This window comes from Rhodnius prolixus, unplaced genomic scaffold (genome assembly GCF_049639745.1).
Source record: "Rhodnius prolixus isolate KJV_2025 unplaced genomic scaffold, Rpr scaffold_3, whole genome shotgun sequence".
In the NCBI taxonomy this organism is placed as follows: Eukaryota; Metazoa; Arthropoda; class Insecta; order Hemiptera; family Reduviidae; genus Rhodnius; species Rhodnius prolixus.
This window is the reverse complement of record NW_027411603.1, coordinates 23,875,569-23,888,386: the sequence shown is the minus strand read 5'-3', so window position 1 is coordinate 23,888,386 and position 12,818 is coordinate 23,875,569. Positions and strand designations below refer to the sequence as shown.

General features: G+C 37.3%; 1 long non-coding RNA gene across 1 annotated transcript in view; it reads right to left on the bottom strand.

The window, feature by feature from the left end:
- The window catches only part of LOC141453156 (uncharacterized), a 267,484-nt gene that overhangs the window by 210,991 nt on the left and 43,675 nt on the right, over positions 1-12,818 (bottom strand). The gene's annotated exons all lie outside the window — the stretch shown is intronic.

Sequence of the window (12,818 nt, the reverse complement as noted above, 5' to 3'; positions counted from 1 at the left end):
AAAATTATAGATCTGTGAACAAAATAACTATAGCTTATAATTGAGAAAAACAAAGTGTACAAGAGAACAAAATTTCATACGAATACGTGGTTCACAGTGGGAGATACAGAACGGCCACAATTTTACAGAATTTCATGACCCAAAAAATTTTCAACCCTTTATATCTTCTAAAATTATAGATCTGTGAACAAAATAACTATAGCTTATAATTGAGAAAAACAAAGTGTACAAGAGAACAAAATTTCATACGAATACGTGGTTCACAGTGGGAGATATAGAACGGCCACAATTTCACAGAATTTCATGACCCAAAAAATTTTCAACCCTTTATATCTTCTAAAATTATAGATCTGTGAACAAAATAACTATAGCTTATAATTGAGAAAAACAAAGTGTACAAGAGAACAAAATTTCATACGAATACGTGGTTCACAGTGGGAGATATAGAACGGCCACAATTTTATAGAATTTCATGCCCCAAAAAATTTTCAACCCTTTATATCTTCTAAAATTATAGATCTGTGAACAAAATAACTATAGCTTATAATTGAGAAAAACAAAGTGTACAAGAGAACAAAATTTCATACGAATACGTGGTTCACAGTAAGAGATATAGAACGGCCACAATTTTACAGAATTTCATGACCCAAAAAATTTTCAACCCTTTATATCTTCTAAAATTATAGATCTGTAAACAAAATAACTATAGCTTATAATTGAGAAAAACAAAGTGTACAAGAGAACCAAATTTCATACGAATACGTAGTTCACATTGGGAGATATAGAACGGCCCCAATTTTACAGAATTTCATGACCCAAAACATTTTCAACCCTTTATATCTTCAACATTTATAGATCTGTGCACAAAATAACTATAGCTTATAATTGAGAAAAACAAAGTGTACAAGAGAACCAAATTTCATACGAATACGTAGTTCACATTGGGAGATATAGAACGGCCCCAATTTTACAGAATTTCATGACCCAAAAAATTTTCAACCCTTTATATCTACTACATTTATAGATCTGTGCCCAAAATAACTATAGTTTATAATTGAGAAAAACAATGTGTACAAGAGAACTAAATTTCATACGAATACGTGGTTCACAGTGGGAGATATAAAACGGCCATAATTTTACAGAATTTCATGACCCAAAAATTTTTCAACCCTTTATATCTTCTACATTTATAGATCTGTGAACAAAATAACTATAGCTCATAATTGAGAAAAACAAAGTGTACAAGAGAACAAAATTTCATACGAATACGTGGTTAACATTGGGAGATATAGAACGGCCACAATTTTACAGAATTTCATGACCCAAAAAATTTTCAACCCTTTATATCTACTACATTTATAGATCTGTGCCCAAAATAACTATAGTTTATAATTGAGAAAAACAATGTGTACATGAGAACACAATTTCATACGAATACGTGGTTCACAGTGGGAGATACAGAACGGCCACAATTTTACAGAATTTCATGACCCAAAAAATTTTCAACCCTTTATATCTTCTAAAATTATAGATCTGTGAACAAAATAACTATAGCTTATAATTGAGAAAAACAAAGTGTACAAGAGAACAAAATTTCATACGAATACGTGGTTCACAGTGGGAGATATAGAACGGCCACAATTTTACAGAATTTCATGACCCAAAAAATTTTCAACCCTTTATATCTTCTAAAATTATAGATCTGTGAACAAAATAACTATAGCTTATAATTGAGAAAAACAAAGTGTACAAGAGAACAAAACTTCATACGAATACGTGGTTCACAGTGGGAGATACAGAACGGCCACAATTTTACAGAATTTCATGACCCAAAAAATTTTCAACCCTTTATATCTTCTAAAATTATAGATCTGTGAACAAAATAACTATAGCTTATAATTGAGAAAAACAAAGTGTACAAGAGAACAAAATTTCATACGAATACGTGGTTCACAGTGGGAGATATAGAACGGCCACAATTTTACAGAATTTCATGACCCAAAAAATTTTCAACCCTTTATATCTTCTAAAATTATAGATCTGTGAACAAAATAACTATAGCTTATAATTGAGAAAAACAAAGTGTACAAGAGAACAAAATTTCATACGAATACGTGGTTCACAGTGGGAGATATAGAACGGCCACAATTTTACAGAATTTCATGACCCAAAAAATTTTCAACCCTTTATATCTTCTAAAATTATAGATCTGTGAACAAAATAACTATAGCTTATAATTGAGAAAAACAAAGTGTACAAGAGAACAAAATTTCATACGAATACGTGGTTCACAGTGGGAGATATAGAACGGCCACAATTTTACAGAATTTCATGACCCAAAAAATTTTCAACCCTTTATATCTTCTAAAATTATAGATCTGTGAACAAAATAACTATAGCTTATAATTGAGAAAAACAAAGTGTACAAGAGAACAAAATTTCATACGAATACGTGGTTCACAGTGGGAGATATAGAACGGCCACAATTTTACAGAATTTCATGACCCAAAAAATTTTCAACCCTTTATATCTTCTAAAATTATAGATCTGTGAACAAAATAATTATAGCTTATAATTGAGAAAAACAAAGTGTACAAGAGAACAAAATTTCATACGAATACGTGGTTCACAGTGGGAGATATAGAACGGCCACAATTTTACAGAATTTCATGACCCAAAAAATTTTCAACCCTTTATATCTTCTAAAATTATAGATCTGTGAACAAAATAACTATAGCTTATAATTGAGAAAAACAAAGTGTACAAGAGAACAAAATTTCATACGAATACGTGGTTCACAGTGGGAGATATAGAACGGCCACAATTTTACAGAATTTCATGACCCAAAAAATTTTCAACCCTTTATATCTTCTACATTTATAGATCTGTGCACAAAATAACTATAGATTATAATTGAGTAAAACAAACTGTACAAGAGAACAAAATTTTATACGAATACGTGGTTCACAGTGGGAGATATAGAACGGCCATAATTTTACAGAATTTCATGACCCAAAAAATGTTCAACCCTTTATATCTTCTACATTTATAGATCTGTGCACAAAATAACTATAGCTTATAATTGAGAAAAACTAAGTTTATAAGAGAACCATATTTCATATGAATACGTGGTTCACAGTGGGAGATATAAAACGGCCATAAATTTACAGAATTTCATGACCCAAATAATTTTCAACCCTTTATATTTTCTACATTTATAGATCTGTGCACAAAATAACTATAGCTTATAATTGAGAAAAACCAAGTGTACAAGAGAACCAAATTTCATACGAATACGTGGTTCACAGTGGGAGATATAGAACGGCCACAATTTTACAGAATTTCATGACCCAAAAAATTTTCAACCCTTTATATCTTCTACATTTATAGATCTGTGCACAAAATAACTATAGATTATAATTGAGTAAAACAAACTGTACAAGAGAACAAAATTTTATACGAATACGTGGTTCACAGTGGGAGATATAGAACGGCCATTATTTTACAGAATTTCATGACCCAAAAAATGTTCAACCCTTTATATCTTCTACATTTATAGATCTGTGCACAAAATAACTATAGCTTATAATTGAGAAAAACTAAGTTTATAAGAGAACCATATTTCATATGAATACGTGGTTCACAGTGGGAGATATAAAACGGCCATAAATTTACAGAATTTCATGACCCAAATAATTTTCAACCCTTTATATTTTCTACATTTATAGATCTGTGCACAAAATAACTATAGCTTATAATTGAGAAAAACCAAGTGTACAAGAGAACCAAATTTCATACGAATACGTGGTTCACAGTGGGAGATATAGAACGGCCACAATTTTACAGAATTTCATGACCCAAAAAATTTTCAACCCTTTATATCTTCTACATTTATAGATCTGTGCAGAAAATAACTATAGCTTATAATTGAGTAAAACAAAGTGTACAAGAGAACAAAATTTCATACGAATACGTGGTTCACAGTGGGAGATATAGAAAGACCATAATTTTACAGAATTTCATGACCCAAAAAATTTTCAACCCTTTATATCTTCTACATTTATCGATCTGTGTACAAAATAACTTTAGCTTATAATTGAGAAAAACAAAGTGTACAAAAGAACAAAATTTCATACGAATACGTGGTTCACAGTGGGAGATATAGAACGGCCATAATTTTACAGAATTTCATGACCCAAAAATTTTTCAACCCTTTATATCTTCTACATTTATAGATCTGTGCACAAAATAACTATAGCTTATAATTGAGAAAAACAAAGTGTACAAGAGAACCAAATTTCATACGAATACGTGGTTCACAGTGGGAGATGTAGAACGGCCATAATTTTACAGAATTTCATGACCCAAAAAATTTTCAACCCTTTATATTTTCTACATTTATAGATCTGTGCACAAAATAACTATAGCTTATAATTGAGAAAAACAAAGTGTACAAGAGAACAAAATTTCATACGAATACGTGGTTCACAGTGGGAGATATAGAACGGCCATAATTTTACAGAATTTCATGACCCAAAAATTTTTCAACCCTTTATATCTTCTACATTTATAGATCTGTGCACAAAATAACTATAGCTTATAATTGAGAAAAACAAAGTGTACAAGAGAACCAAATTTCATACGAATACGTGGTTCACAGTGGGAGATGTAGAACGGCCATAATTTTACAGAATTTCATGACCCAAAAAATTTTCAACCCTTTATATTTTCTACATTTATAGATCTGTGCACAAAATAACTATAGCTTATAATTGAGAAAAACAAAGTGTACAAGAGAACAAAATTTCATACGAATACGTGGTTCACAGTGGGAGATATAGAACGGCCACAATTTTACAGAATTTCATGACCCAAAAAATTTTCAACCCTTTATATCTTCTACATTTATAGATCTGTGCACAAAATAACTATAGCTTATAATTGAGAAAAACTAAGTGTATAAGAGAACCATATTTCATATGAATACGTGGTTCACAGTGGGAGATATAAAACGGCCATAAATTTACAGAATTTCATGACCCAAAAAATTTTCAACCCTTTATATTTTCTACATTTATAGATCTGTGCACAAAATAACTATAGCTTATAATTGAGAAAAACAAAGTGTACAAGAGAACCAAATTTCATACGAATACGTGGTTCACAGTGGGAGATATAGAACGGCCACAATTTTACAGAATTTCATGACCCAAAAAATTTTCAACCCTTTATATCTTCTACATTTATAGATCTGTGCACAAAATAACTATAGCTTATAATTGAGTAAAACAAAGTGTACAAGAGAACAAAATTTCATACGAATACGTGGTTCACAGTGGGAGATATAGAATGGCCACAATTTTCAGAATTTCATGACCCAAAAAATTTTCAACCCTTTTTATCTTCTACATTTATAGATCTGTGCACAAAATAACTATAGTTTATAATTGAGAAAAACAATGTGTACAAGAGAACAAAATTTCATACGAATACGTGGTTCACAGTGGGAGATATAGAACGGCCACAATTTTACAGAATTTCATGACCCAAAAAATTTTCAACCCTTTATATCTTCTACATTTATAGATCTGTGCACAAAATAACTATAGTTTATAATTGAGTAAAACAAAGTGTACAAGAGAACTATACGAATACGTGGTTCACAGTGGGAGATATAGAATGGCCATAATTTTGCAGAAGTTCATGACCCAAAATTTTTCAACCCTTTATATCAGTGGTTCTTAACCTTTTCAAAGACGCGGTACACAATTATATGTATATATTTTTCTCGCGGAACACTGACAATAAATAATTTGAAATTCGGTATTTAGCAAGAACTTAAAATTAAATTCAAATTTAAAAAAAAAGGAACAATTTTTTGTTTTCGTATCTTTCCTAAGTTTCTAAATTTCAATACATTTAAAATTGAAATTTCGCGGAACACTTGGACCATATACGCGGAACACCAGTGTTCCGTGTTCCGCGGAACACCGGTTAAGAACCACTGTTCTATGGAGTTAATTGGTTGCGCAGTGCACGGCTCATATATTAACAAGAGTGGCTTTGGATCTTTCCATAAAACATTAAAGAGAAAACTGCAGAAAAGTGCTAAGAATGACTTCCGACGATGTTCGGAGAACTGCAAGTACTGCATTGTTAATTGGGTTTCTCAGTTTTTTGGAACGTTTTCGAACTAAATATAAATTTAAATTTGTATTCTTTTTATTAATGTTTTTCCCGACTAAAACGAAAATTTGGGCGCTTGGATTACAAATAAACTTCTATTTCAAATATTTTTTTTTTTATATTAACAGAGTATTTTGCAACTTCTCTGAATATAGTTTTCAGATTTCTTACTTTCTTTTAATGATTTCAATTATTTGTTTTTAAATTGACAATCTTATCCATCGAAAATACACAGCGTACCTAGATCTATTTTTTTTTTATTAATATTTTTTGCCTGGCTTCAATTAAAGACCTGCTCGAAACTTTAAAGATGTCCGAACCATGACTGTCCTGTAAAAAGTAATGGTACGATGTATTCTTGAGTACAGCTCAGCGTTGCTTGAGTAACTGCAAAGAAGATTCGTAAGACTGTTCCGATATCGGCAGACCAAAAACCATGGAGATCGCACCATAAGACGATATAATAGAATTTAATGGCTTTAATACTTTAAAGTTTCGTAGAAAAGCTACAAAAGTTTTGTTTTTCAAATTTTTACTTTTAATATTAATTCCCCCTGAACTGTAATAATAGTTAAATGTTCACGTTCCATCAAACATTACTAGACAAAAGAAATGCTTTCTAAAAATGTGTCATAGTAAAAAACAAAATAATAATTCACGAACGCCCCTGCAGGTCCGGGGACAGAATAGGCCTGCTCCCGTCCAGGATGTCGTAAGAGGCGACTAAAGGACTACGCAGGGATGGTTGGTTTACAGCCATATGGGTTTAGCGAACCCACGGAACCCTAGCTCACTACCACTCTACAGTACACGTACATCACAAAAACCCACACAAATCAACCAAACACATACAGACAGAAGAACCCCTAAATTCCGGTGTTAGGTACCGAGCCGGGAGGTTTGTGGGCGGGGGTATCGGCCCACTGAATCGGCCCCACTGAGAACCAGACCGCACTCAGTGCGAAATTAGGTCTTCTCTCCGGCAAGGGCGCACTACCGGTGAGTGATATTTAGTCCGTCCCAACTCGTGGGAACAGAATGCAATCTGATCCAAATAAACCTTTAGATTTAGTAAACCCTATACCCCAGTCCCTTAACCCTTCTCCAAATCCTTCTCTAAATCCTTTCCCCAATCCTCAAACCACCTCCCTCTCCCATAACCCAACATCCTCTGGACCTGAATTGACTGGCTTAGACCCCGGCATGCTTATGGAAACGACTACAGAACCAACGGCTAGCTCAGCCAATGTTGCAACCACATTGCAACCTTATAACCCTTCTTCTCCGCCACGGAAGAAAGTAAAGGGTGGCAACAATGGAAAGAAAAAGGAGACAATCCAATCTCGATTCTTAAATCTCGAACAAGATAACTGGGCTCGATTTTTTACCTTGAGAAAGAAAGAAGGAAGTTTTAGCACAAGCTGTTCCTTCAAATTGAGCGCATTCATATCAAATACGGTAGGAAAGGTCAAGAGCGTAAAAAAGTTGGGAGATGGCTCAATTTGTATTGAAGCTACCACCCCTACTCAAGCAGCAGCAATACTGGCGCTAAAGAATATCGAAGAAGTGGAAATTGAGGCTGCTCCTCATAAAAGATTAAATTCATCGCAGGGAGTCATAACGTGCAGAGACTTCCTAAACAGCAACCTCGAAGATATTAAAGAAGGACTAGCATCTAAAGGTGTAATAGATGTTCGAAGGATAAAGAGAAGGCAAGGGGAAAGCCTAATAGACACTGCTTCTCTTGTCCTTACTTTCAATAGACCTGTACCACCTACAGAAATTGAGGCTGCTTTCTACAAGCTCAAAGTCCGCCCTTACATCCCCTCGCCAATGCGCTGTTATAAGTGCCAGCGATTCGGACATACATCACAACGGTGCAAGGCAGCAGAAGAGGTGTGTGTATGCGGTAAGGTCAGTCATGAAGGGGAGTGTACTCCACCTATAAAATGTGTAAATTGCGGGGGCGACCACACCGCTAGATCAAACATATGTCCAGTGCTATTGAAAGAAAAAGAAATCCAGAAGTTAAAGACTCTTCAACGACTACCCTACCCTGAAGCAAGGTCTATTGTAGAGAGCAAATACTACGTTGCACCGTCAATTTCTTTTACAGATAAAGTGAAGTCATCCACATACAACTTTGGAGCAAGCCAAAAGGCCTTCACTGAAATTATGAATAAGATTGGAGGTGATCCTCCACTCCGAAATATCGCTCCCTTTAGAGCATTGTCGGCTCCTGAGCTGACACCAGCAGCCTCTGCTCCCAGCAGAGAGCTTTACAAAATGGCAGGTACAAACCCGCCACTGCCGACCACAGGGTTGGCAGCTACCCCCACAGTTAGTGGGGCTGATTTAAATCTAACACCCCCTTTGATTACCAATTCAACCAACATTCCCGCTCAGGATGTCTGGCAGTCGGTTGGCTCTCCTAGGAAGAGAGAACACAGACTAAAACTGCTGCCAGAAGTAATCAAAGAACAAAGAAGCAACTGTAAGCAAGACAGAGACCGTCAAACTTCCAGTTCAAATTATCATCTCCGCTCCCCACGCCAACAGTGGCAACAAACGGGAACGGACTTAGACGCCTCCGATTCCGAAGGGGGTGGCTTACCAGACCGTTCATCGAATCGCAAAAGAAGAGGACGAATGAAAAGAAAATCAAATAAGAATGTATCAAAATAAGAAATATCTAATATACAAATCAAAATGATCAATTATTTACAATTTTACAGGTTATTATTGTTAAAAATTGCACGTTTCACTAATATTGTATTTACAAAGATTGTACTACGTAAAATCAAAAACAGTGATACACAGAAATGGCAAACTACAAGTAGCTGTGAATACTATAGCCATTTTAAATTTTTCATATATTTCGCTAAATTAAGATCGTTTAAAACCCTGCCTGAGGTAGCAGCAGAAAAACGTTGTGATGACTGAATCAATACTTCAATGGAACATGCGAGGCTTTGGTAACAATACAGAAGGACTTCGCCGGATGGTAGCGGAACTCCGTCCAATAGCTTTGTGTCTTCAAGAGACAAAGCTGCGTCCGGGCCATACAGTCCATCTCCCCGGATATACCATGTATACCAAAGAAGTACAGCCCGCCCCAGGTGGAAGGGCGCACGGAGGAGTGGCTATATGTATCAGAGAGAATGTCCCTAACAAGCGATTAGTGGTAAACACAAACTTACAGGTTGTGGCCGTACGACTTGAGGCACCAATTAGAGCCACTCTTGCAAGTATTTACCTACCCGACATTTTCTGGCGCAGGAGCGAACTAGAAAGTCTTTTCTCACAGCTGCCTACCCCGGTGCTGTTGATGGGAGATTTTAACTCCCACAACACTTGGTGGGGCTCAGATAGGTGCGACGCCCGAGGTAGAGCCATAGAAGATATAATTGATAACGCCAACTTAATGCTTCTTAACAACGGTGCCCCCACACATTTTAACGCTTACTCTGGTACTTTTAGCGCAATAGATTTAAGCATAGCATCACCTACCTTAGTGACTCGTCTAGAATGGACAACTGCTAAGGAATTGTACCAAAGTGACCATTATCCTATAATAGTTAAGACTCTTCTCAAAAGAACAGAATATATCACGCCTAGGAAGTATGATATTAAAAGGGCAAACTGGTCCGCTTTCTCTGCCAAAATTAAAATACCTCCTTTCAGAGAAGATGTCAACCTCGATGCAGCCTTATTTACTAAAGCTTTGATAGATGCGGCTGAGGGCACAGTACCAAAAATGGGTGGGATGATTCCACGACCACCAGTACCGTGGTGGAACGTTGACTGTAAAGCTGCCAACGCAGCCAAGAAAAAGGCATTTAACAGACTTAAAAGATACCCTACTGCAGAAAACTTATTAATTTTTAAAAGATTAAGAGCGAGAGAGAGGTTTACCATCAAAAATGCAAAGAAAGAAACCCTGGCAACGTATGTATCAGAAATAACAACGTCGACAACCTTAAAGGAAGCATGGCAAAAAATAAAAAACCTCTCTGGCCGTCGAAATATCCCGACAATACCAACACTTCTAATTAATAATGAGTACATAACTGAGCCACAGGATGTTGCCGAGTGCCTAGCCACACACTTTGCTAAAGTGTCAGGAACTCAGGCCTACTCAGCTGACTTTGTCCGACGGAAAATGGAGATGGAGCTACAGCCAGTTGATTTCGAAACTGACTGTGGCGAGGCGTGCAGTTCCCCGTTGACTATGGAAGAGCTGGAACATGCTTTAAAGAAAACCAGAGATACCACTCCAGGTGAGGACAGCATACCGTATGCAATGATAAAAAACTTAGGTATCGCTGAAAAGGAGCAACTCCTTAAACTGTACAACATCATATGGGAAAGTGGAAAGTATCCTGATAGTTGGCGGGAATTCCTCATTGTTCCTATCCTAAAAGAGGGAAAAGACCCCAGTAATCCCTCGAGTTATCGGCCCATTTCCTTGATTTCTTGCCTAAGTAAGGTCCTCGAAGCAATGGTAAACTATAGATTAGTCTACCTGCTTGAAACCCGAGGTCTATACAACAATAATCAAACAGGATTCCGTAAGAACCGCTCCACCTTGGATCAGTTGTGTCAACTAGAAACTTATGTCCAAAATGCCTTTATCCGCAGGCAACATGTGCTCGCCGTATTCTTTGACCTTGAAAAAGCATTCGACACAACATGGAGATTTGCAATCCTGCGGAAGTTCCAGGAGTGGGGGTTAAGAGGGAACCTACCCAGGTTCCTCCAACAATTCTTAAAATCTCGAATGTTCCGCGTACGTCTAGGAACAGTGTTATCAACCCCCATTGAACTGGAAAATGGGATACCTCAAGGGTCAGTCCTTAGCACAACATTATTCTTGGTGGCGGTAAATTGTTTGGCCGATGCTGTGGAGGAGCCTGCTCGGGTGTCTCTATACGTAGACGATCTTGCGGTTTACCTCGCGGGAGATAACCTGAGTGAGGTTGGCACTGCTCTACAGCAGGCGATAGATAAAGTAGCTAACGAGGCATCGAAAAAAGGCTTCAAATTTTCAAAAGAGAAAACGGTTTGCCTCCATTTCTGCCGATTGAGGCATGACCATGATCCACCAATTTTGTATCTGGACGGCACACAAATACAGTATAAAGAAAGTATTCGCTTTTTAGGCCTCATATTCGACTGCAAACTTAATTGGGCAGAACATCTGGATCTAACATATGCTAAGGCCAAAAAAACCCTAGATATTTTAAAACTTTTAAGGAGTTACAAGTGGGGTACTGAGCGGGAAATACTAAAACGAATATTTATTTGCCTCACCCGCTCGAAATTGGACTATGGAGCTCCAATATACAGTTCTGCGCGCAAGTCACGTCTTACGATACTAGACAGGATTTATAATGAAGGGATAAGATTAATTACGGGCGCCTTTCGCACGAGCCCCCTGCAGAGCCTCTACGTGGAGTCGGGTTTACTGCCGCCTCAACTTAGGAGAGAGCAGTTAACGTTGACTTACTACGCCGGAATATGGGGGAAGCCGACACATTCGTTGTTTAAACCCATATTTGAGAGCCCTTTGACTGAACAATTCCGAGAACAAAGAACGCGGACGCGGCCTTTTGGGGTAAGAGCCAAAAGCCTCCTAGAAGCAGAGGGGTTGGAACTAGGCCCGGTAGAACCGCTGGGCTTTGCTCCTTATACTCCTTGGCTGATAAACCCCATAAGCGTACGCATAGATCTGTCAGTTCAAAAAAAGAGTGAGACACCTCCCTTTATCTACAGGCAGAAACTATTAGAAATATTAAACTACTATATGGACCACCGCCCCATTTTTACAGATGGGTCAAAAACTGACAGCGGTGTAGGATGTGCTGTTTACACGGAAGGAATCACCAAGACTTGGACACTTCCGAACTACGCTGCAGTGTACACAGCAGAAATGTTCGCTATATGGCAGGCCTTGAAACTAATCTCGGAAAAAAACTATAAAAGGGCACTAGTGCTAACCGATTCTCTAAGTGCAATACAGGCTCTCCGGGACAAATTTTCGACTGACCCAATGCTTATGAAGATTTTTGAAATACTGCTGAAGTTTTCTTCACTGGGATTAAAGGTGGTCTTTGTATGGGTGCCAGGCCACATAGGCATTTCCGGCAACGAGGTGGCTGATAGAGCGGCCAAAAGTGCGGCCTCCGGGAATGTGGATGTGGTCATTCCAGTGTGCCCTAATGATCTGAAAATACTAATGAAAGAGGTCATGATAAGTAAATGGCAGAATCTGTGGAACCTCACGAGTGATAAATTGAAAGACGTGAAGCCTTTAGTAAGAACCAGGCAAGTCGAGAATCTCCCGCGGCGAGAGTCGGTTATAATCACGAGGCTGAGGATTGGGCACACTCGAGTGACCCATGGGCATCTCCTCATTGGGGCTAGAAGACCGAGGTGCTCATGGTGCAATGAAAGGCTAACTGTGGCACATGTGTTGGAAGAATGCCAGACCCTGCGTCAACATAGAGCTCAAGCAGGTCTGCCAGGTGATTTGCGTGCAGTGTTAGAAATAGGGTCTTCTCACAAAAAAAGGCTATTTGCATTTTTGAAGGAAATTCAATTTTACCATAAAATTTAGGATTAGGTTATTT